This window comes from Cricetulus griseus, chromosome 4 (genome assembly GCF_003668045.3).
Source record: "Cricetulus griseus strain 17A/GY chromosome 4, alternate assembly CriGri-PICRH-1.0, whole genome shotgun sequence".
NCBI lineage: Eukaryota > Metazoa > Chordata > Mammalia > Rodentia > Cricetidae > Cricetulus > Cricetulus griseus.
This window is the reverse complement of record NC_048597.1, coordinates 40499808-40522345: the sequence shown is the minus strand read 5'-3', so window position 1 is coordinate 40522345 and position 22538 is coordinate 40499808. Positions and strand designations below refer to the sequence as shown.

At 39.4% G+C, this 22538-nt stretch overlaps 1 long non-coding RNA gene across 1 annotated transcript in view; it reads right to left on the bottom strand.

Moving 5' to 3' along the window:
* LOC118238786 overlaps positions 1–21879 on the bottom strand; it is a 29367-nt gene extending 7488 nt beyond the window's left edge. The window contains exons 1-4 of the long non-coding RNA XR_004769911.1: positions 19194–21879; positions 18031–18101; positions 16861–17107; positions 12713–15521 (exon numbers count right to left, since the gene is read on the bottom strand). This is a non-coding gene — a long non-coding RNA (uncharacterized LOC118238786). The remainder of the gene's footprint in view (positions 1–12712; positions 15522–16860; positions 17108–18030; positions 18102–19193) is intronic.
* Positions 21880–22538: the final 659 nt, after the last annotated feature.

Genomic DNA, 22538 nt, shown 5'->3' with positions numbered 1-22538 from the left:
AAGACTGCAGGTGGCCTAAAGAGCTGAGAGTGGTCCCTGGCTGACAGCCAGAGAGGAAATATGGACCTCAGTTCATACTTGGCAACAATATGAATAAGGAGATTCTTTCCTAGAAGCTCATATAAAAGCTCGGCCTAGTGGCACCTTGATTTCAGCTTTGGGAGATCCTATGCAGAGAGCTCCTTTGACTTAAAAGTGACCTACAGAAGTGAGAGATGACTAATTCCTGAGGCATTCCATGTGCAGTACTTTGCTGGGCATTGGTAGAAATCTAATGTAATATAATATGACGTAGGTTTGTATACTGTAGGCCTCAGGTCCCCAGTGTGATGGGAGGCTTAGAGACCCCAAAATTCTGGGATATGTAGTGCATGTCCAGTGTTGAAGAGTAAAAGACAGTCAGAACAGGCTTGGGAAAAACAGAGAGACATAGGTTATTACAGTTCATATGAGTCACTAGAATCCACAGACTGATGAAATCCACAAAAACCAATCGTTCCGTTTTGAGAAAGTCCAAATCAGTCTAATCATCTAGCATACATTTTATCAACCAAAAGGAATACAGCACTTTTGCTGACCTCCCCTTTCCATTTCTAAATATACTCCTGACTTCTTCGTGGGTCCTGACCCCCCTTTTTTTTTACGAGAGTGATTTAGTAAGTATATTCTTGATGATCTAGACAGCAGAAAACAAATCTTTTATTAAATCCTTGTTATTGAGACAAAATAGGAACTTGTTATCAAGAGACAGGTCATCTCTTTCAGTAGAATCATGTGTCTTTATCATACACTTCATATTAAAAAATAATGAACAAACATTTTATATTGGGCTTTTGATTAGAGAAACTTGCTAAAGTCTGGAAGAGTGTGGAATTACCAACTTCAAAGCCAGGATGCAGATTAGAACAGAGATGACCCCATGACAACTGCACTATAATTTTATTTCTGGATTGGGTTTTGTACTATAGTTTTACTGAAGTGCTGGTGGAAAACAGTTCTGCACAGATTCCTGGTGTTTCTGCACAACTTCTTCACAGACACATTTACAGCTTCCTCCTGAAGTATCTTTTCAAGTGTGTTTACATGGTAAACCAATTCAGAAGATAAAAGCCGGGTCTGGGTACAAGAAAAAAAAGGGAGATTTGTTTGCTGTCCAGCATAGTAAAGATGAGATCTTATTTTCAGACCCAAACATAGGCAGGTTTGAGAGCATTTTCCTAAAAACGTTTGGAGATTCTTGAGCTCAGGGTGTCTCAGCTGTGAGGCAAACCCTGTGTGCAAAAGGTGATCTGTGTGTTCTGGTTTGTCTAAGGTTTTATTATTCCAGCACAGAAAGTGCTGAAGACCAGGAAAAACCCCGGGGTCTTAGGGAAGCAGGGAAGGCAGTCACTAGAGTGAGCTGTGTCTTCTTCAATTGCTCTGTGTCCCTCCTTTGGAGTTGGGAAACACAGGAATCGTACAAGGCTGTCAGTGATGCTGAAACATCAAGGACTTTACTGAGAAATTTCATGCTTTTTGCTAGCATCCTTAAAATTATGGCACATACTAACTTATCGGGAAGCAAATGAAGAAAGATCTAGGATGTTTTAGAGTTTTTTTTTTTTTTTTCAAATGATTGTAGGAGTGTAGCTGGTAGAACACGTTTATTTTAGATTAAGTGGAGACTGGGCATGAAACTTCCTCACAATTTCCCAAAAGCCGCTTCTGAAATAGCCACAAAGACCTGATCATTTAATGAGAGCTAAGAACCTGTGTTTTTAAGGCTTCCTGCGGCATTTTGCCCTCTTACTCATGCAGTATATAGAAGTATGTTGCCTGATTTCCAAACATTTAAGAATTTTCTAATCACCTTTAAGTTCATGTCTTTACTAATCAGAAAACATTCCATGACTTCAGTTCTTTGGAACTGGTAAAGATTTGCCTTGGTATGTTAGGTGAATGTCCACATGCATTTGGCAAAACTAGTCTATGAGGTTGTTGGCTGCAGTGTCTGCCTGCCAGTGAGAGAGGGTGGTGGGCTGTCTTTTAAGTATTTTATATTCTTACTGATGATTTGGTTATTTTTTATTGTCATTATTTGATTATTTTGTCAGCTGCGGTTACATTTTTAAGTATGGCTGCGGATTTGCCACCTTTGCCTTTATATAGTAAACAGAAAGGAATGTTCTAGCCTCCTGAATACTTGATTCTTTTATCATTTGTCTTTCCTTAAAAATCTTCTTTGGTATTAATAAAGCAAACACTAGTTTTCTTGATATTGGCATGGCATGTGTTTTTCTATCCCTTTTACCTTTAAGTGTTCTGTGTCCTTCTCTTTAAAGAAAAGCTCACATACTTGGGTATTGGTGTATTTTTTCTTTTTAACATTCAACATGATAGTCTTGTGATTGAAATTCTTGGCTTCTTTACATCTCATCTAACTGCTAATATTGTTGGATTTAAATCTATGCTATCTGTTTTCTCAGTTTCCTATCTGTTCTTGGTCTTTTATTGATTCTTTCTTTGATTGTTTTAACTGGGTATTGTTTATTCCATATTCCCCTTATCAATCTTTTATTTATTGCGATGGCTAATTTCTACTGTCACCCCCACTGGATTTAAAATTTCCCAGGGGACACACTCATGGATGTGTATGAAGGATTTTAGAAAGAGGATTCATTGAAAACGGAAAACTACCCTGGATACACTGGGCACTTCCCCATGTGCCGAGAGTCCAAAGAGAATAAAAGGGAGGAAAGGAGAGAGCTTGATAAGTGCTGGCCTTCTCCATTCTTTGCTTTCTTGTTTACCTAGATGTGAAGGAGCAGCCTTATACTTCTGCCATCACAGCCAAGAGCCACACCCTCCTTTATGCTTTCTCCACCATGACTGACTACAACCAAGCCACGATCTGAAACTCACATTTCTTAGTTTGCTTCTTGGTAGATATTTGCACACAGTGATGAGAAAAGTAAATGATAGTTATACCTTTAAAATTATTATTTTTGTACCAGTGAGATGGCTCAATGTTAAAGGCACTTGCTTCCAAGCCTAGTGACTTGAGTTTACTCCTTGGACCCCACATGATGGAAGGCGAGTACAGACTCTTGAAAGTTGTCCTTTGACTTCCACATACCATAGCCCTAAGTAACTAGATAAATAAATATTAAAAATGTTTTAATGATTTTCATTTAATTACAGTGTATATGTTCTTATCTCATTGAACTCATGTTTATATTAAGAAATGCTAGTTAGTAATATGAGGCCTCAAAGTTTGACTCCAGTTATCTGACTGCCCTTATTTGTGCTGTTTTCATCTTAGATTTTACCAGCATGAGCCATTACTACGAGTGGAGAGGCATCTGAATGTGGCTTTGAATCCTCCTTTCAATTCCCTCCCTGTCTGAGATTTTGAGGCTCAATTCCAAGTTGTCTTGGCAGTTCTGAACTCAGACCAGATTTTCCTTATTCCAAAAAGACCATCACTTTCAGTGCAGCTATATCCGCGCCCCCCCCATCACAGTTTGAAAAATGCCCTCAGCAAAGCCACAGCATGAAGGTGGTGTGCACCATATGTGCTTCCTTCTCACAGAGCTGAGATGGTCCTGCCTGTACTGGTTTCTTGCCAATGATTTCAATTGGCTGATTTATATACTTTATCCAGCTTTTATAGTTTTTCCTTTTTTTTTTTTTCCAGCAGAAGGGTTATTTCAATACCAGCTATGTTCTCATGCATGGCTGAGGTTGGAAGTGACTTTGACATTTTTTAAAACAGAAATTTCCTGCCATTTCCTAATTGGTACATCCATAACGGAGCAAACCTAAACTCAAGATTATTTTCAAAATCACAGTTGGAGAATAAAATTATTTTCTTACATTCTCTGGTGTTTTCTAGCAACTATATTTTTAAGCATGATTATGAACTTACAGATTTAATTAAACTGTGTTTCAATGTATTTTAGATATTATTTTTAATGTTGTTCCTGTTATTAACTACTGATTTCCTTTTTAAGTTAGCATATCGGAGTATTTTACAAGTCTAGGTGTGTTTGGTACCCCTTTCTGTTGAAAGCCTTGAATATCTATCCTCCACACACCCAGCATCAGACGTGGGTTTAAGAGACCCAAGGTAGAGTATGAGAGGAGGAGCAAAGGGAAGTTATATTTTCAGGGCAGCATTACATCCCAAGGAAAGCAAAGAGCTTAGAGAAGAGCTGAGGGTAAGGGCAGATGGAACTTCATGGTTTCTGCAGGTCAGAGAAATGTTCATGCATAGGGGCAAGTGTGGGTAAAATTAATACAGGTAACAGAGAAAAGTAGACCAGGAATGAAAGCCTGGGTCTATGGTTAAATAAGAATTAGAGGAGCCTGCTGTTTTGAACTAAGCTGTTGCAATGGGCACAGACAAATCAGATCACATAAAGTCATTTGTTCTAAATGTCTGTTTCACCAAGCTCTAGCTAAGTTGATGTCTGGCCTTCCAGTCAATCATGAAGCAGCTGGTGGGGAAGGACCATTTCCTAAACAAGCCAGTTCTAATGAGTTCAACAAGTTCACGCCATGCCTGGATATATATGAATTCTGGAGTAACTTGTTAACTAGTTGGTTGGTTGTTCTCTCTAGCTCTGTTGCCCTGCCTCCACCTTTGAAATTACAAATGTCAGTTTCATTATTAGTTTCTGCTTCCCCAGGCTTCTTGTCTATAAAACTTACCTCTTCTGTTCAGCCTACCAGACACTCTTTCTATTTTATACACATGGCACATCCCCAACTCTAAAGCTGGAACCAAAGACAATTAAGATCTTAAACTTGGTGGTAATTTTTTTGAGCAGTTTTTGTACATATACCCTATTGCTTGATGTAGTCATATATACATTGGGTATGACACTTGTCAGACCATTTTGGAAACGAAAGTACAGAAATGACTGAGAATGTGAACACTTTCCCATTCCCTGAGAGAAGTCTAGACATAACACATATTTCATATAGCATGAACAGATTCTGTTTTACAGGTACCTATTCTGTTTTTCAGTGTAGGCTTCTATAATCTCTTCTTTTCTAATTAAGTTTCTAGTCAGTGAATAGGGGTTACCTTATCCCTGCACTCTTTCTATCATTTGTTTTCCTTTTAAAAATGATTTATTTACTAACTGAAACTTACACACACACACACACACACACACACACACACACACACACACACACGTGTGTATGCATACTTATTTGTGTAGGAGTATGTGCTCATGAGAGCAGCTGTCCATGGAGAACAAAAGAGGCTATTGGAGTCCCCTGGAACTGGGATTACAGGCCACCATGAGCTGCCTTGGGTGCTTGAAGCCAAACTCTTTCCTCTGCAAGAATAGCACTTGCTCTCTGAACTGCTGAGACATTTCTTCAGCCCCAATCATTTTGTTCTCAATGACATCCAATTTTGTCATTTTTTGCTTTGTTTTGTTTTACTTGTTTGAGTCAGGGCCTCTTGTTATAGTGCAGGCTTACAACCCTCTCGCTCCTGTCTGCCAAGTACTGGCTTTCCAGGCCAGGTGCCAGCATGCTTGACTGTGATTTTGGGCTGTGACAGTGGCACATTATATCTTAGCCAGAATAGTATCTGTATGATTTTTTTTGTCTTAAACATTTCAGCATATCAAGGATCAAACAATTCCACTGTCACCAGCAATTGTGTTGACTCATGCATAGTAATTTTAAAGCATATTTGTTAAGCACACTTTCATTTTGAGCAAAGTTTTCTTGGAAAATATTTCTTTACAAAGTTTCGAAAATGAAACTCCCTAGACCCCCAAATTGTCTCAGCAATATATTTCCCTTACTTTAAGTATTGGGATGAATTGTAGAGAAAGAATAAGCAGGATGTTTTCTATATCATAAATCTCTACTTGTTATTTTAATTATATGCTTAAATATACTTATTTAATTAACATTTATAAGAAGTCTAGCAAATAAGCTGTTGGTTAATATTTTCTAAAGAAGAGTTGGTAGATTTTTAGAGGAATTCTATTAACTATTTTACATTCACATTACGCTTACATAGAATTATTTAATATACATTTATTAGAGAATAAGCTAGTAGTTATTTTTTTCTATGAGGGAGTTGGAGGTCTTTTTAAAGAAATTCCAGGGATGAACAGTATTACTATCTGCAATGTGATCTTTCTAGACAAGAGTTATGTGTATGATAAAGTTTTGAGGTCGTTGGAGGAGCATAGTAATGGTACTATTCACAATAACTATGTGTATGCGTGACAGATGGCTTTGAGTCATCTGTGCTACCAGTTAATGTCTCTAACTTGAATAATGTTATTAAGTCTAGAGGCAGAGACACACAAGCTATAGAAACTGGGAAGAACTTCTTTGGGGACAGATACAGGGCTATCAGAGAGCATTACATCCTTCTCCCCAGCAGTCTTGGTATTCTGTGTGCTCCTCTTAATCTCAGGGTTCACCACAGTGGACTCATTCCAAGCAGAGGGAATGAGTAATGCAGGAGTGTAAGGGGAGAAGGCTAGAGGACAAACTGAAACAATGCCCTGATTAACTGGCCATGATAAGGAGCCTGCCCTTTGTTTTGTACCAAAACCAGGGAAAACAGCTAGCGACATCATAGAAAACCTACAGAAATTTAGTTAGTGCAATCTACCCAGAAGATTTTTAGTATGGGGGATTAAGGGAAAGGACCAAGAGCTGCCAAGGTTTCTGACTTTAGTAAGTGAATGAATAACAGAGTGGAGTTGGGGGCCCAGTGGGTAATAAGCTTTGGGGGAGGGTGAATGTGGTGAATACAGTATCTCTGTGTCCCTTTATGTTTAACCAGAGTTCTGTGTGAATGCAAGCATTTGTGTTAACCTTAGGTATCTTGATGGTTAACCTCCTTACTGTTCACAGAGAGTGAAATGCATCCCCATGTTTTTATTAGGAAACATCTGTCTTGTCTTGCTGCCCTTTCACTACTGTTTACTTGTTCTGCAGGCTTCCGTGTCCCTTGAATAATGTCATGCTCTTGGTGGATAGTTTTATAATGAAAACACACACATAGGGCTGTTTGTCATAGAGATAATAGCAGTCTCTGCTAGAGAGCATCCTCACATAGAAGTGGGCCTGGATGAAAATGAGAAGAGTGTGTCTTGTCAGCTGCAACTCCAAATGGGATTTCTGTACGTGCTAATTGATTTAAAGTGTAAGGGACAACCAAACTGCCCATCCTTGAAGAACACAGACAGCATTGGAGCAGACATGACATGCAGGACAGTATTGAGAAGAGCCAACACCATAGGGGATTGCTAACATGTAATTTTGATTGGCACAAGATTCTGTTAGATTAGCTGTTATCAATCATCTTGACATTTATTTCATGTACAGTTTTCAAATCAAAATGTTTTATCTCTGTAAGTGCAAATGCTGACATCTTAGTTTGCTTTCTGTTGGTGTGTTATAAAGACTATGACCAAAGCAGTTTCGGGAGGGAAAGGTTTATATGGCTTACACTTCCACATCACAGTCTATCCTGAAGAAAAGTCAGGACAGGAACACAAAGCAGGAACCTGGAGGCAGGAACTGAAGCTGAACACAGAGGAATGAGGTACTCTGCTACTGCCTCTCCAGGTTCACACTCAGCTATGTTTTTATACCTCCCAGGGCCAATGCCCAGAGGTCGTACTGCCCAGTTGACTGGGTCCTCCCATATTAACCATTAATCAAGAAAATGCCCCCAGAGACTTGCCTGTAGGGTAGTTTGATGGAGCCATTTCCTAAGTTGAGGTTCCATCTTTCCCAGATGACCCTAGTTTGTACCAAGTTGACAGAAAACTAACCAACACAGTTGATAAGGTTAGGTAGAGACTTGATTTTTACATTTTGTTAAGTTTCCTGTTATTATAGGAAGTAGAACAGTTATGGAGAATCTTGGAGCATCTTCATAGCATCTTGTGTTTGTGTCTTTCTGTGTCAATATATACCTAATGGCCACACTCCATACCTACAGAAATTACCTCCTCTCTGTATGTCCATATTCCCATATTTCTTTTCTTTCTGTCATTTCAAACACTACAGTAAGGATTTTATAGGACATTCATTTATGAATGCCTAATGTCAATCATGAATTAACAACCCCCTGCCCCAACAGCCTTCTATGTCAATTATGAGTGGGTTTTTTTATTGTCTCCAAAAAAAAAAAAAACACAAAAAATCTTGAAAAAGGTCCAAATATTTTATGTTGTCATTTAAAGGTCTCCACAGTCTGGCTGGAAATTTCATTCTCAGCTCCCTTTCTCCAAAGCCATCATGCTTTTTTGTTCACAACATCATGGAGGCTGATTATCAGGTGTTAAAGCTGTGGTAAGGCTCTAAGGTGAATAAATGAGTGAGTACTCTCTGCATCATTCATTCCTTTCTCCTTTACAAAAGAAGCATTCAGTCTGAATCACTGTAATATCCTATTAATGCCTCTTTCACAATGCTTATTTTCTTCTTAAAACTATTCTTGGTAGTAAGAAGTTCTGGGTGGGCTTCTTATAATATTTACTTTTAAACCATTTTAATGTATTAGTTTGCGAACATTATGACTAAAAGAATAACCGATGTGAAGGAAAAGTTTCTTTTAGCTTAGTTTCAAATGTTTTAATTAATGAACATTTGACCCTATCTCTCCAGACCTGTAGTAGTATGGTTTGCCATGGGAAAAGGATGTGGTGGATGAAGGCTTCACCTCATCACAGCCAGAAGCCAAGGCAGACACAGGAAGAGGCTCCAGTTAAAACATCTCATTCTATAATGGCCAGCTTTATGCCAACTTGAAACAGTTACATAGCCATCTGAGAGGAAGAAACTTCAATTGAGAAAATTCTCCCATGCCGTGCTATAGGCAGGCCTGCAGAGCATTTTCTTACTCAGCAATTGATGGGTGGGAGCAGTTCATTGTGGGCAGGGCCCCACCTGGGCTACTAGCACTGGTTCTATAAGAAAGCAGGCTGAGCAATCCAGGAGGGGCAAGCCAATAAGTAGCAAGCTTCCACGGTCACTGCCCTAGGTCCTGCCTCCAGGTTCTCACCAGTTTGAGTTCCTGCCTTGGCTTCCATCAATAGACTGAGACTCAGGATATGTTAGCCAAATAAACACCTCTTCGTGGTGTTTCATCATAGCAATTGTCACCCTGACCAGGACAGCTTCAAAGGCATATATATATCCCCAGCGTCCTAATTTGCCTCCACTAGGTCCTATCTCTTAAAGGTTTAGCATCTTCAAACAACACCTTGGGTTGGAGACTCAAGCCTCAATACATGAGTATGGATTGGTGGTTGGCATTCAATATCCAAACTGTAGTACCTGGATTCTAGACTCGCAGTGTATACTTAGTGACTAACTGTTCCTTGAATTCATTAACTAAATAAAACAGTAAAAAGACCTTGAAAGTGTGCTGTGGTCTGAATAGTTGTTCCTTAAGAGCTCATGTTAAAACTTTAATTACCATTGGAATATTGAGAGGAGAGACCATCAAAAGGTAATTAGGCTTCCAGGCCCCTACACTCAAGGATGGAGTGGATACCAAATTCAGATTCCTCTTGTGCTCTCTAATCCTCATCTTCTTCAATGCCTTGATGTAACAAGGAGGCTCTCACCGGGTTTTGGCACTGTGACCTTGGACTTTGCTGTCTCCAGGCTGGGAGAAATGGTTTTCTGTTTGTTATAATTTGCTCAGTCCCAGGCACTATGCTATAAAAACACTAAAGCAGAACAAGATAAAGAGATCAGTGGGAGGAGCTCAAGATCTATAGAATAAGTTCTCTCCAAACACACATGGCTCTCTCAAAATGTAGGAAAAATACATTTACAGCCGATTTTGGTATCACCATCCCAGTGATTAACAACGTTGACAGTTGAAACCGTGCCAAACTATCTTCTTTAATTATCCCTGGATATTTTTTAATTATCCCTGGATATTCAAAACAATTTTGCAAGGGCCATATCTGTTTTGAAAAATGATCATGTTTGGGATTGGAGAGATGGTTCAGTGGTTAAGGGCACTGACTGCTCTTTCAGAGGATCCAGATCCTGTTCCCAGCACCTACATTGCAGCCCACAGCTATCTGGACTCCAGATCCAGGGGATCTGACCACCTCTTGAAGTTTCCCTGGGCACCAAGCATATACATGGCACATAGACATAGAAGCAGGCAAAAACCCCATACACAATATTTTTTTATTGAGCATGATAAAACTGAGTTTTTCGTGTATCAAGAAACTGGACTGGGATTGAAAAACCTGCTGTGATCGGCCCCAAAGCTCTACCTATGAGGCTATCTGTCTAGATTCTTTAATTAAGAAATATTTTTTAACTCCACATCTTGTGTGACATTAAATGTCAATGCAATCTTCAGAATGGACTGGGACACCACCAAGAAGTCTTTTTTTCCCTTCCTAGGGATGTGAGGGTCTCATTGCTGTTAAAGCAAAACAGTACCCATGGCAAAACTTTTGTCTCAGAATTAAAGTTGACCCTGATCAATACTGTCCGCAAAAACTGAACTTTTAAGGAGGGAAAGTGTGTTAGAATCCTGAATCTAACCGTGAGAGTGAGACTGAGAGCTCTTAAGGGTGATGCTTGGTTTCAGCATAAAGGCAAGTATACTCTGAGGAATAAGAGGTGCTGGCATTACCTGCTTCATGCTTCCTCATTAACCCAATTTCCCCTGCCTACTCTATCTCCAGTCATCCCTGGGATGTGCTAATTGTAATGTCTCTGGGATCAATGAGAGGTAAACCACACAGGTCCAAAACAAATTAACTGTAAGATCACCAATTATATTTCATAACATCCCCAGACTTTGTCATCCTCTTTCTCTTTTTTTAAGGAACTATGGTAAATCTAACAAACTTTTAATTCTATAATTATGAAGTTGTGTTCACTACTGTTTAGATGAAATGTTGCCTCTCATTCTGTCTCCCCAATTAAGAGGAAAGTTCGAGGCCCATGTTTTAGATCTTTCTTGCCTGTCTCCTTTTGTGCCTGTACTCAGTCTGTTAAGATTTGCTGCTCCTCCATTTCAGTTCTTTTTCAGTATCTCATGGTAGTAAGATGAATGGACATTGCTCATGGTTTGGTAGTAATTTTTATTTTCCAATTCATTACTATTTCAGTATAAATTAGTGACTTGTGGAAGGTAGACTGATATTTTCATTTCTGCTTTTCATATGAGGAGTTAGGTCTTCTTTTTAAATGTAAGAAAAACAGCATTTCATACTTTTACCATCATAGCTGTGAAAGAAAGTACTGCATGAAGTTGGGAGCTAGCCTGTAGGTAGGACATCAGGAATACAAGTCCTGACTATGACACTCATTGGCTGCATGGTATTGAGAAAAAGTGATTTATCTAAACCTCAATTTCTAGCATAGGTGTGGACTTTGGGAGCCCATTCCATATAGAGGAATACTCCCTGAGCCAAGACAAATGGGGGTGGGCCTAGGCCCTATCCCAAAGGATACGAAAGACTCTGATGACATCCTGTGGAAGGCCTCACCATCCAGGGGGAGCAGAAAAGATATGTGACAGATAAGGTTTTAGTTGGGGGAGATAGGGGAGGACCGGTGGGAACTGGGATTGTCATGTAAAACAATCCTGTTTCTAATTCAAATAAAAAAAAGTTGAAAAAAAAAAAGAGCTAAGAGTGGTGATATTTACACCTCTCTCAATGGGATGTTAGGAATTATTTAATTTCCAGATGGTCATTACTATAGTTACTTATTATTATCATCATATTTATTCATTTACTCAACAAATATAATTGAGTGTCCACTATGTTCTAGACATTTTCAGTAAGGCAGACATACATGGAGTATACATATCTAAATATCCATGTTCAGTCAAATACCTGAATGAACCAAGAGAACCCGAGAGCACTCAAAAGTTAATCAAGACTTTGATGAGGAGCTAATTGGGAGACTATGGGAAGGAAGGAGGCGGAAGATAGCATGGGCACTCTCCAGAAAGCAAACAGGGAAGTGTTTCAAGATGGTCGTGGTGCCCAGCTGATCAAAAGCCTCTGACAGTGAGCGTCAATGCGAGCCTGCAAATGAGACTTGGATCTTGGCACAGTGGGCATTAATGATGCCTTTGCAAAGAGCATTTCTTGTGAAGGGTGAGAGGACAGTAAGCAACTGTTTAGAACATAAAGTTTCAGGATAAATTTCACCTGATCTAAAAAACAAACATCCATCTCTTGGTAATGGGGCTAGCTGGCACCCACACCACTGCAATATACCTATTCACCTTCACATCTCCATACTAGAATACACAGAGACCTGTGCTTTAAACTAGACTGCTCATTGCTGGCTGTCATCAGTACTTACAGCCCAACATTCATTATTGTAGCCTACTGATGTAATAACTAACATTTTTCAATAATTGAAAATCGATGCTATGATAGGTTGGTCAATGTTTTAAGAGACTCTCCGGGCTGGCGAGATGGCTCAAAGGTTAAGAGCACTGACTGCTCTTCCAGAGGTCCTGAGTTCAATTCCCAGCAACCACATGGTGACTCACAACCATCTGTAATGAGATCTGGTGCAGATATATATGGAAGCAGAATGTTGTATACTAAATAAATAAAATCTTTAAAAAAAAAAGACTCCCCATCTTAAAGGAGTCAGATGTCACCATTTCAGACTCACTTTAACATGATACAGTTATTTTCTCATGCAGAGCAAGACATGGACACCTTACCTTTTGACACTGGCTTAATTTGTTTCTTGAAAGTAACCAGGACCTGAGGAATGCATCAGCAGATCATTTGCTGATGTGATATTTTTGTTCTCAAATATTAAAACATGTGATCAGTTCTGGAATTTCATTCCTTGTTTAGGGAGAAGGACGAGAGAGCAGAAGTGATGGTTATGTGAGTTTTGCTTTGAAGTTTCTTGTCGGGGTTGGAGGCTGGGTTGTCTTTGAAAGAGAATCATTCTCATGTTTGGCACAAGGACACGAGGAGAGCACACACTATAGAACTTGTAAGTGATACCTCAGCCTGGATATCTTTATCAGACTGACAAGTGATTTTTTAAAAGGAAAGAATCTAAAAGTGATTTATTTTTATTTTTGTGCACATGCAGCTACCAGAAGACAACTTGTGGGAATTAGTTCTCTCCTACCATGGATGGAATTCAGGTTACCAGTCTTGGCAATAGGTCCTTTACCCACTGATACATCCTTTAGCCTCTTTAACACTTTTAAAATAAAAGATTTTAAAAATTACTTTGAATAAAAATGATTTACAAAACACAGTAAAGTCCATAATGACAATATATAGAACATCTGATATTTGTAGTGTTTTCTTTCCTCAAATTCTTTCTTCTTTGTAAGCATGACAAAGTCTGTTATCTTAATTTTAGGAAAATAATTCAATGAAGATTTATAAAATAATCAGAATTTTTCAATATTTAAGTGATTGTGTTTTGTAAGTAAATGAAATAGGATATTGTTTTTCAATAAAATGTTTATGCACAAACATATAAATTGGCTTTACTGGTTACAAACACATATCCATTTCATTTGAAAAGAGAAGCATGCAGCCAGGTTGTGGTTGTGCATGCCTTTAATCTCAGCACTTGGGAGGCAGAGGCAGGTGGATCTCTGTGAGTTCAAGGCCAGCCTAGTCTACAGAGCGAGTTCCAGGATAGCAGGATGCCACAGAGAAACCCTGTCTCAAAAAACAAACAGAAAAAATAGAAGCATGCTATCTGCTGATTATTTTGATTTATAAAGACATAGTTTTCACAATGAGTACTTCTACGATTTTCTTGTGGAAATGTCCTCATATGAGAATAGTTTTATAATGTTTTTAGTTGTATTTATCTGCTTTTCATTCAGGTTGAGTTACCTGTCACAGGTGGATGGACCATGCGCTATTTAGGTCATCACTTCATAATTTGAGGCAGACAATGTTCAGTATTCAATTTGTGTAACATTTACACAGAACCTGTGTTTGGAGAGCCCACAAGCACTTGCCTGCCACCAAATATATTTGCCATGTGCCCACAGGGTGAGAGCTGCGAAGCTATTTCCTTCAAGTCAAAGCTATTCACCAAACAGAAATTACAGCCATCACATTTAAAGGCATATGAGTATAGAGCAAGGGAACAGGGCCTCCAGTTCACATATCTTGCCATCCTTCATGTAGACAGCCCTGCAGGATAGTCATTTTTAAAATATAGGTAGCTCTATAGAGGATATGGGGACAGATCATTTGCCTCTTGCTGCTTACATTTGCTGAGGCTCTTATGAAGATTTTCCCTGGGCACATGAATCAGTTTAATAATGATTGCTGCCAGTTGGTGGCTAGACATCAGCATGCCAGCCTACTCAACAGCGTTGCCATCTGCTATTTGGACTCACAGTGTGTTGCTGCCATGCACCACCTCATTAAGAACGGGACCCTTGTGAGCCATAGACAGTAGCTTATTCAAGTGATCTGAAGCAAACGCCTCCCCAAGCCAAATTTGTAGAGGCTGCACACATCTCTTCCTCCTTGGAAATTGCTCTGTGCTGAGCATGCAGTCTGATGGCTCATTGTCACTGATTATCTAGGTGTCAGTTTTCCAAGCTATCCTCTCAAGGTACCATTGAAATACAAATATGGTTATGCAAAAATATTTATTTATTCCAGGCTTTTTTTTTTTTTTTTTGGAAATAGAGTCACATCTTGAAATGATACCAGCCACCGTATTACTGAACACCAACATTTCAACAGCTCAATTGTGATAACTCCCCCTTTTTAGCTTTTTCAAATTTGCCGTTTTCTTTTAGTTTTATGAGACTTCTGGTATGTGGCTTTTATTTCTTGGAAACAGATTGTCAAAGGCTTTCACAGTACTTTCCCCCTTTCTCTACAAAATATGTCCAAAGGCAGCTGTGAATACAAAATATTTGTATTTGTCTGACAAAAATGAGTGTGCTTTCTCAGTTCTCACATCTGTACTTAGCAGCAGCCAGATGTGTTTCTTAAACTTGGTGCCGGTTAGATCTTCTATATTTTTTTCCTGGGCAAATAGAACTTGAAGGTGTGTTTGTTGGGGGCGGGGTGGAGGTCAGAGCCTCTGTGTTCTCTAGGATGCAGCTCTTGAGATTCTCAAATACAGTTGACATTGTGGCTGTTTATTAAGAAGTGTGCTTTGGACCAGCGTCTGTAGAGAAGAGAAAGAGCAAGCTGGGCTGCTACATAGGCTCAACAACAGCTCTTGCCAGAACCACAGAGAACTCTGGAGATGAGCCATGGAACAACTTTGCATCCCAGCAATGATCAGTCACTGACGTGTGTCATCCTGTGAAGGAGTGTGACATTAGATGAAGTGCTTCCGCGCTGCTGAGGCAAGTCCAGAGGAGACCTGATGGCAGAAGAGACCTGACAGCTGCAGGCTGCTTGTTAACAGTTCACGAAGCAAATGGGAGCAAGTCCTTCTCTGAAGGGAGACCAGGGCCACACGTAGATACACTTCCCACACACCAAGCCATCTCCTTTGGAAAGTACCCCGAATATCTGCAAAAGAACGACTCTGACAGTCAAACTTACTAAAGAAGCCTTTCAATTTTGTTTCTCTCCAACATCAGTTCATTTGCTATGAACTAGTGGTACACAGTACACAGTTCTATAATATCGCCAATAACAGGGCCTTGTAGAACACGCAAAACAAACAACCAAAACCAAAACAAAACACAATTGCATGCAGATGGTTTGTTTGCTCTAGGGTCACTTGTCCTTCAATAGTAGGCTATTAGTCCTGCCTGAAACTCTGGTGTCCTTATTAATTAATGTACTCAGCTCTATGGAAACCTGGTTTTAATTTTTCCAAATTTAAACACAATTCTTCCATTCTGTTCTATGGTATACATATGAAAACACACACACATACATACATAAATACATACATACACACACACACACCCCTCAAACCCTTTATTTTTGAGATAAATACGGGCATTCCATTTTAAAATAAGTTAATGCAACATTTTCTCTCAGTTTGTTGGAGTTAGTGTAACAAAACACCCACTATAAATTGAATAGGTTATAAATAACAGAAACATCTAATAATTCTGGAGGCTAAAAAATTCAAAATCAAGGTGCTGGCAGAGTCTGTGGTGAGAACACACTTAATTGCTCCTGGCAGCTGTCTGTTGTCACCTGGCAGAAGGGTGAATGAGCTCCCTTGAGCTCCTTTTGTAAGGGAATACATTTTGTTCACTTCCTGAAGACCCAACCTCCAAATACCACCACCTTTGGAAGAAGGATTTCAACATATGAATTTGGTGGGGGCATACTAAGCACACAGCACTCCCTCTCCACTCAGGGTTGCAGCCATGTTATAGAGGGCTAGCTGATATTATAGCATTTGATTCTTGATTGGTGTCTATTTGTGTTTGGCTTCAAGTAAGATGAATACTGTCGTTTCTGGTAATTATTGGCATGCACCCCATGTTGATATCTGATGAAATCTAAAGCATCTTTCAGAGTTCACACTGAATTTCTAAAGAGTCCTTCAGGTCTGTGGGCTGCTAGAACTATTGTTCTAATGCTCTCAGTTGCACCAAAGAAATGTTTGTGGTCCCCTGACACCATAGTGACTGTATGACAGTGTGGGATCCCTATACTTAGGCACGTGCAAATTCAATAATATTGTACCTAGACTAACTTATGCCACATCATGTCTCAGGGTAACAGGACAGGGCAGAGAGCACTAGCATTTCACTTTTAGAATATATATATATATATATATATATATTCTTTCTAGGTTCTTTTTAGACTATGATTTGAAATGTGGAATTCTTCAGAAACTTTCATCAGCAATAAACTCCACTGCTTTCTCTTGGAGATTACTCACCGATGAGATTTTTCTTTTCAATCCCCTTCTTGAGTGAGTTTTTTAGGACATAGGGTGTGACATGGAGGACTAGGTATTCATCCAGTCTTAAATGTGAAACCGTGACTTTGATTCTTGGGAAAACAGAAGCCACCAAGTCTTCATTTGCATGTATCTTTGGGTGGGTCTCCGACGGCTTCATTCCTCCTATACACTAAACTTATATTCTGGTTTAAGGGCAGAAGTATGTCTGAGTGTGGCATGTGTCCTGAGGTGAGGAACAAAGCATTTGCCTTCAGAGGGAAATTTACCCAGTGTTTCATTTCTGTATTTATTTCATTAGTCTAGTAGTCATCATTGTACAAAACAGTGAAGTACCCCAAATTCTGTAGCCTGCTTGGGTTTTGATAGTCCTGAAGGTATTTTTCATAACTATTTTAGCTATCACGAATCAACTCAATTTCTAAATACACTTCAGGCAGCTTATCAATTTCATCAAAATAAAAGGATCTCCTGGGAGCTTCATGGGGATGACACAGACAATATATATTGAGTACATTCAAAGTATTGATCTTTAAGACATCTAGTCTTCCATGCCTCAACACTTTATACCCCCACTCATTTAAGTGTTTAATGTCTGAGTAATGCTTTTCAGTTGCTAGTGTAGAAAACTGTAAATCTCACAACTGGTTTATTCTTAGCTATTTGAAACTTGTTATTCATAGCACATTTAAAATATTTAATTTGTTCAGTTGAGCCAATGTAAAGATATACAATTTCTGGCATTTTGACATTAAGTTCAGTCATTCTCATAGCCTGTAGAACAGTCCGGGTTTTCTACATGCACAATCACTTGTGGCATGCCGGATCTGCGTGACAAGGGACAATACACAATTGTGGGAAAGATCCATGTTCTATTACTAAGCAGTATGCTAACTGTAGGTTTTCTTAATAGATTGCTATCAACTTCCCTTCTGTTCCTAGTTTTCAGTTTGTATTGTTAATGTGTGTTGATTTGTTTGCTTTGTAGCTACTGACATATGGTTTGTCTTGTTCTGTTACATGATGAATTGCATTAATTAACTTTCAAATGTTAAACCATTTCATGATGAACTGGTCTCTTTATACATTGCAACTTTCATTTGATAATATTTTGTTTAGTATCTGAGCATCGACATTTGAGAGACTTACTGGCTCCCAAACAGAAAATTAGGTAGCTAACTTCCATTACTTTCTCTCTGGAGGCATCCTGGAGGTTGTTCCTAGGGGGGAAAAAGATGAATGGGGGTGAATCTCCTTGTTTACACAGTGACAACAGACTTCATGTAAACAACGGGAATTCCTAGGAGGTGGTTTATGACTTGCTTCCACAGGCTGTCCATTTTAGGATTATGATAGTCTGCAACTATGAAATTATGAAGGGCAGTGCCTATGCAAATGTTGTATGAATATTACAATTATCCAAGTATATAAAGATACACAGCCTAACAGACTCTATGTCATGAAAGGTGATGAGATTCTTTTCTTTACGGTGTAGTGAAATGACTCATCCAAAACAAGAATGAAGGCCCTTGAAATCCAGAAACTGCCCATGGTTTCTGTCTACCTCGCTTGTGCATAACTGATTGTAAATTTAAAATTAACAGATTAACAAATTTATAATGAATACCTCTTATTTCTATGAGTTTTTCAGGTTGATTCAGGAATCTTATCTTTGAGGATGGGTCTATAATTTCCCTTTTTCTGATGATTTTTTGTCAGGTTTGGGTTCCAAAGTTCTGTTTATCATCTACAAGTGGGAAGTATTTTGTTTCCTCTATCAAGTCAAAAACACTCATCTTTTCCTATTCAGTTGACGAATCCTCAAGCTTGGCAGTATTTTCCTGTTAAGTATTTAGGGGAGTTTAGCAATGAAATTGCTTTGGCCCAAACAGTGCTTTGTGGAAAGCTGGGCAAACACTCAATCTGTATATGGAGAGCCAAAGGCTAAGTCTCGAAAGGTAAATAAATGGTGGAGTGTGCACCCTCACCCATGGAATGTCTGTCTTCTTTCCTGACTGCTAAAAGATGACTAGTTAAATTCCACACAAAGTCAGTGGAGCTATCCTGGATCTGACAAGGCAGGAAAAATACTATCTACTGAAGAAGCTGTGGGACACATATGCAAGAGCCAGGTGAATAAATTTGATCAATGCTTTTCTGAGGTGATAGAACATAAAGGCAGGCATAGAAGGATTCATTTATTTAGGACTATTTCAGTTACAAAGTGTTTATCATCTGGTGTGGTCTGTCTACCCAAACTCAATTGTGTGAAAACACTTAATTGCCAGGGTGAACATATTAACAGTTGGTACCTTTTAGAGATTAAGTGATGAAGGTGAATTGGATTCATGACTTCTAAGACGGGCTGCAGGGGAGCTCTCCAGACCTCAGCCTTCTACTCTACCATGTGGAAATAGAGTACAATACCTCTGGAGGATTAAGTTAGAAAAAAGTACACACAAGGCTCTCAGTAGACACCAAACTTGCTGACATTTTCATTTTCATTTTGTATTTCCATCCCCAAGGCCAGTGGGAAACAAATTTGTGTTCTTTGTAAATTAGTCAGCCTCAGATATTTTGTTAGAGATGCACAAATGGACTAAGATATTACCCTAGGAGGAACACCTGGGAATGAAATAAATTCCTCCATAGAGTGTCTCTTAAAGGCCTGAAAAGCGAAAGGGTCATTTCTGAGCAAAGTCGTGATGTCCACATTGCTCTGGTAAATAGGGAAGACATAAACAGACCTAGGGAACTGGTCATGCTGGGATGGATATACTGTGAGGATAGAAAACCTATATGGTTTGCTCCAAGGCAAGGACCAGAGAACACACAATTCACCAAGGCCAACAGGAACACTCCTATGAGAGAGAGGGTACCAGTATTACTGAGATAAGTGATGGTGCTTTTATTTAGATAGGGCTGAAGATGAGGCGGTCATGGTATTGGGCTTGTTAATATCACTCAGGGTAATGGACCCTGAAGTAATAAAGGGCCCTGCAGGACTGGTGCTTAGCTACCAAAAGCCAAGAGGCCATAATTACTGTAACAACTGGTAAAATTGAAGGGGTAGTTAAGTGGGCTTGACTCACAGGGTGTTAGGGAGATGATTAATTGAAGGTAACGCCCCTACAGGCAAAACAGATGAGCAAGTAGGAAGGATGTGGCTTACCTTCTATAAGTAATTAAGGCAAAATGGAAAAGCAAGATGTTAATGCTACTGTCCCTGATGAACCTTTACAATCTCTCGCTCCAGTTTCCAGACATGAAGAAAATTGTAAGGCTTACAGAGATTGGAAAAGTGGCCCCACTTTCACAAATAAAAACCCTGTTATACAATGACATATGCATATTGTTATGACTTTCGAGTTCTTCCCCAAATGGACTTCTGGCCACTTATTAGGGTGACTATTCACTGGGAAAGGAGAATATTCGCCTACTTCTAGAATTACTTAGCACGGGCTCCAAGTTGATTTTGGCACTTAAGCCGTCTTTCTAGCAGTCAGGTCAAGTCATCCCTAAGTAGTGGATGTACAGTACAAGGGGTGAAAATACACCGCTTGGACCTTTTGCTTGAGAGTTTAGTGGTCCTTGCTGCTGCTCTGAAGTCAGTGTTATTTTCCTGCCAAGGCACATTTCTCAGAGGCTCATTCCATGAGAACAGTAGCTGAATAAAGCAGGTATACTAACGTAGGCTTATTCTTGTGAAGTAGGGGATGTCTCCACTGGGAAACTTTGGCTTATCAGCCAACCTTAAACTTGATTAGAATCGCACTGTAGCACAATCATCTTGGTATATTCTGTCTTTCCCTGTCAGGGTTTCCCATAGAAACAGAACCAATAGGGTCCATCCATCTATCCATCCACCCAGGTATTTATTATAAAGAATTGCTTATACCAGCATAGAGGCAAAGTCCCATGATCTGCTACCTGAAGGCCTGTGACCCAAGAGCACTGATTGTGTTAGCCCCAGCCCAAGGTCTGCAGATGAGGCCTCACTTTAGTAGTCAGGTGGAGAAAGACCTCAATCTCCCACCTGTGTTTTTTGTCTTTATTCATGTCTTCTATAGACTAGATGCCCAGCCATACTGAGGACTCAAGTTTATCAGCTCAAATGTTAATCTCTTCCAGAAACACCTTACAGACACACCCAGAAATGATGCTGCAGGCCTAGTCCAGTTGGCAGATATACCCAGTCACACATGGGTAAAGTAAAGTGGGTTATCTGATCTAAATACTCCACCTTCACTGGCTTCCTCTCCTTTTCAACTCTCACAGACATTTCCCCATGTGAGACTCTTGTAAATATAATCACGTCTTTGTAAGTGCTTGTTGGGAGGGCTGGACTAACAAACTTGTACTTTGTTCTGGGAGGATTTATATTGGATCAGAGGGATACTATTCAAGCTTGTTCTCAAGTTCCTTTTTGGGTGGGGAACTTTAATCTGGCCAGTTGAGCCCCACTGGTGTAATACATAAACTTCAGGGATCCTGTTCTCAGCGAGGACTGTCAGCTATGGCTGGCTGCAGATGAAATGGTCCCAGCCTTGAGAAGTGGGAAGCCGAGCACTGAACAAAAGGTACACAATGATCTCTTTGCAGATTTTGGAAACTTGCTGTGTGCTATCTTCCCACGTCAATGGTCCTTTGTCATGAAAATCCATGCCACCCATTCCAACTTGAGTCTTTCTCTCAACTCAGCAAATTTGTTTGCTCAAACACCCAGAAAGCTATCATACAGAAAAGTCACAGGCTGAAGAGATGGCTCAGAGGTAAAGGCTCTGGCAGAGGATGGGGTTTCGGTTCACAGCATCCACACCGGGTACTTCATAACCACCTGTTAACTCCAGTTCCAGTGGACCTAACACCCTCATTTGGCCTCTGCGAGTACTGCATCCCATACCCACCCTCTGGTTTTTTAGAACACTGATTAAGAATCTTTTCACAATATTTCTGTATAAATGCTTAGATGTATTTAGAGCTATATATTTCCATTGAGCTTTTTTTTTTTTTTTTTTTTTTAATAAGGTTGGGTCTCATGTAGCCCAGACCAGCTTCTCTTGAATTCTATATGTACCCAAAGATGGCCTTGAGCTCCAGTCTCCACTTCCCAAGTACTGGGATTACAAACATGCATTACTACATCCAGGTCCTATAAACATTCAATTTCACATCAACTCATAGTATTTTAAAATCAGAATTAATTTCAAAGTATATTCTAATTTCTAATGTAATTTACTGACTAATTAGTCATTGGGTTTTTTTTTTTTTTGCAAACATTTGGAATTAAACTGCAAGCATTTGGAATCCTTTGGTATCTTTATAAACTTAATTTTCAGTTTTATTCATATTAAATATGGCTTCAGTCTTTTGAAACTTGATTTGTGGTGATCCAGTTAAGTGTGTAACTATTCTGGAACACACCTTACAAAGACACGCATTCGTAAGTGTTTGGGTGTACTATTTTACATTATGACTTGCTCACAGCCATATACCATATACTCAGTCGAACTCAACACATGCTGAGTTGAATGACTCGCTGGCTTTCTTATTAACATCCGTTACACAGCAGTTAAGATGTTGGTGAATCACTATTTCTTCGGGAGGAACAGACAAATCATGCAGTCCCCCATATTCCCATAAATGTTAATGCCAAC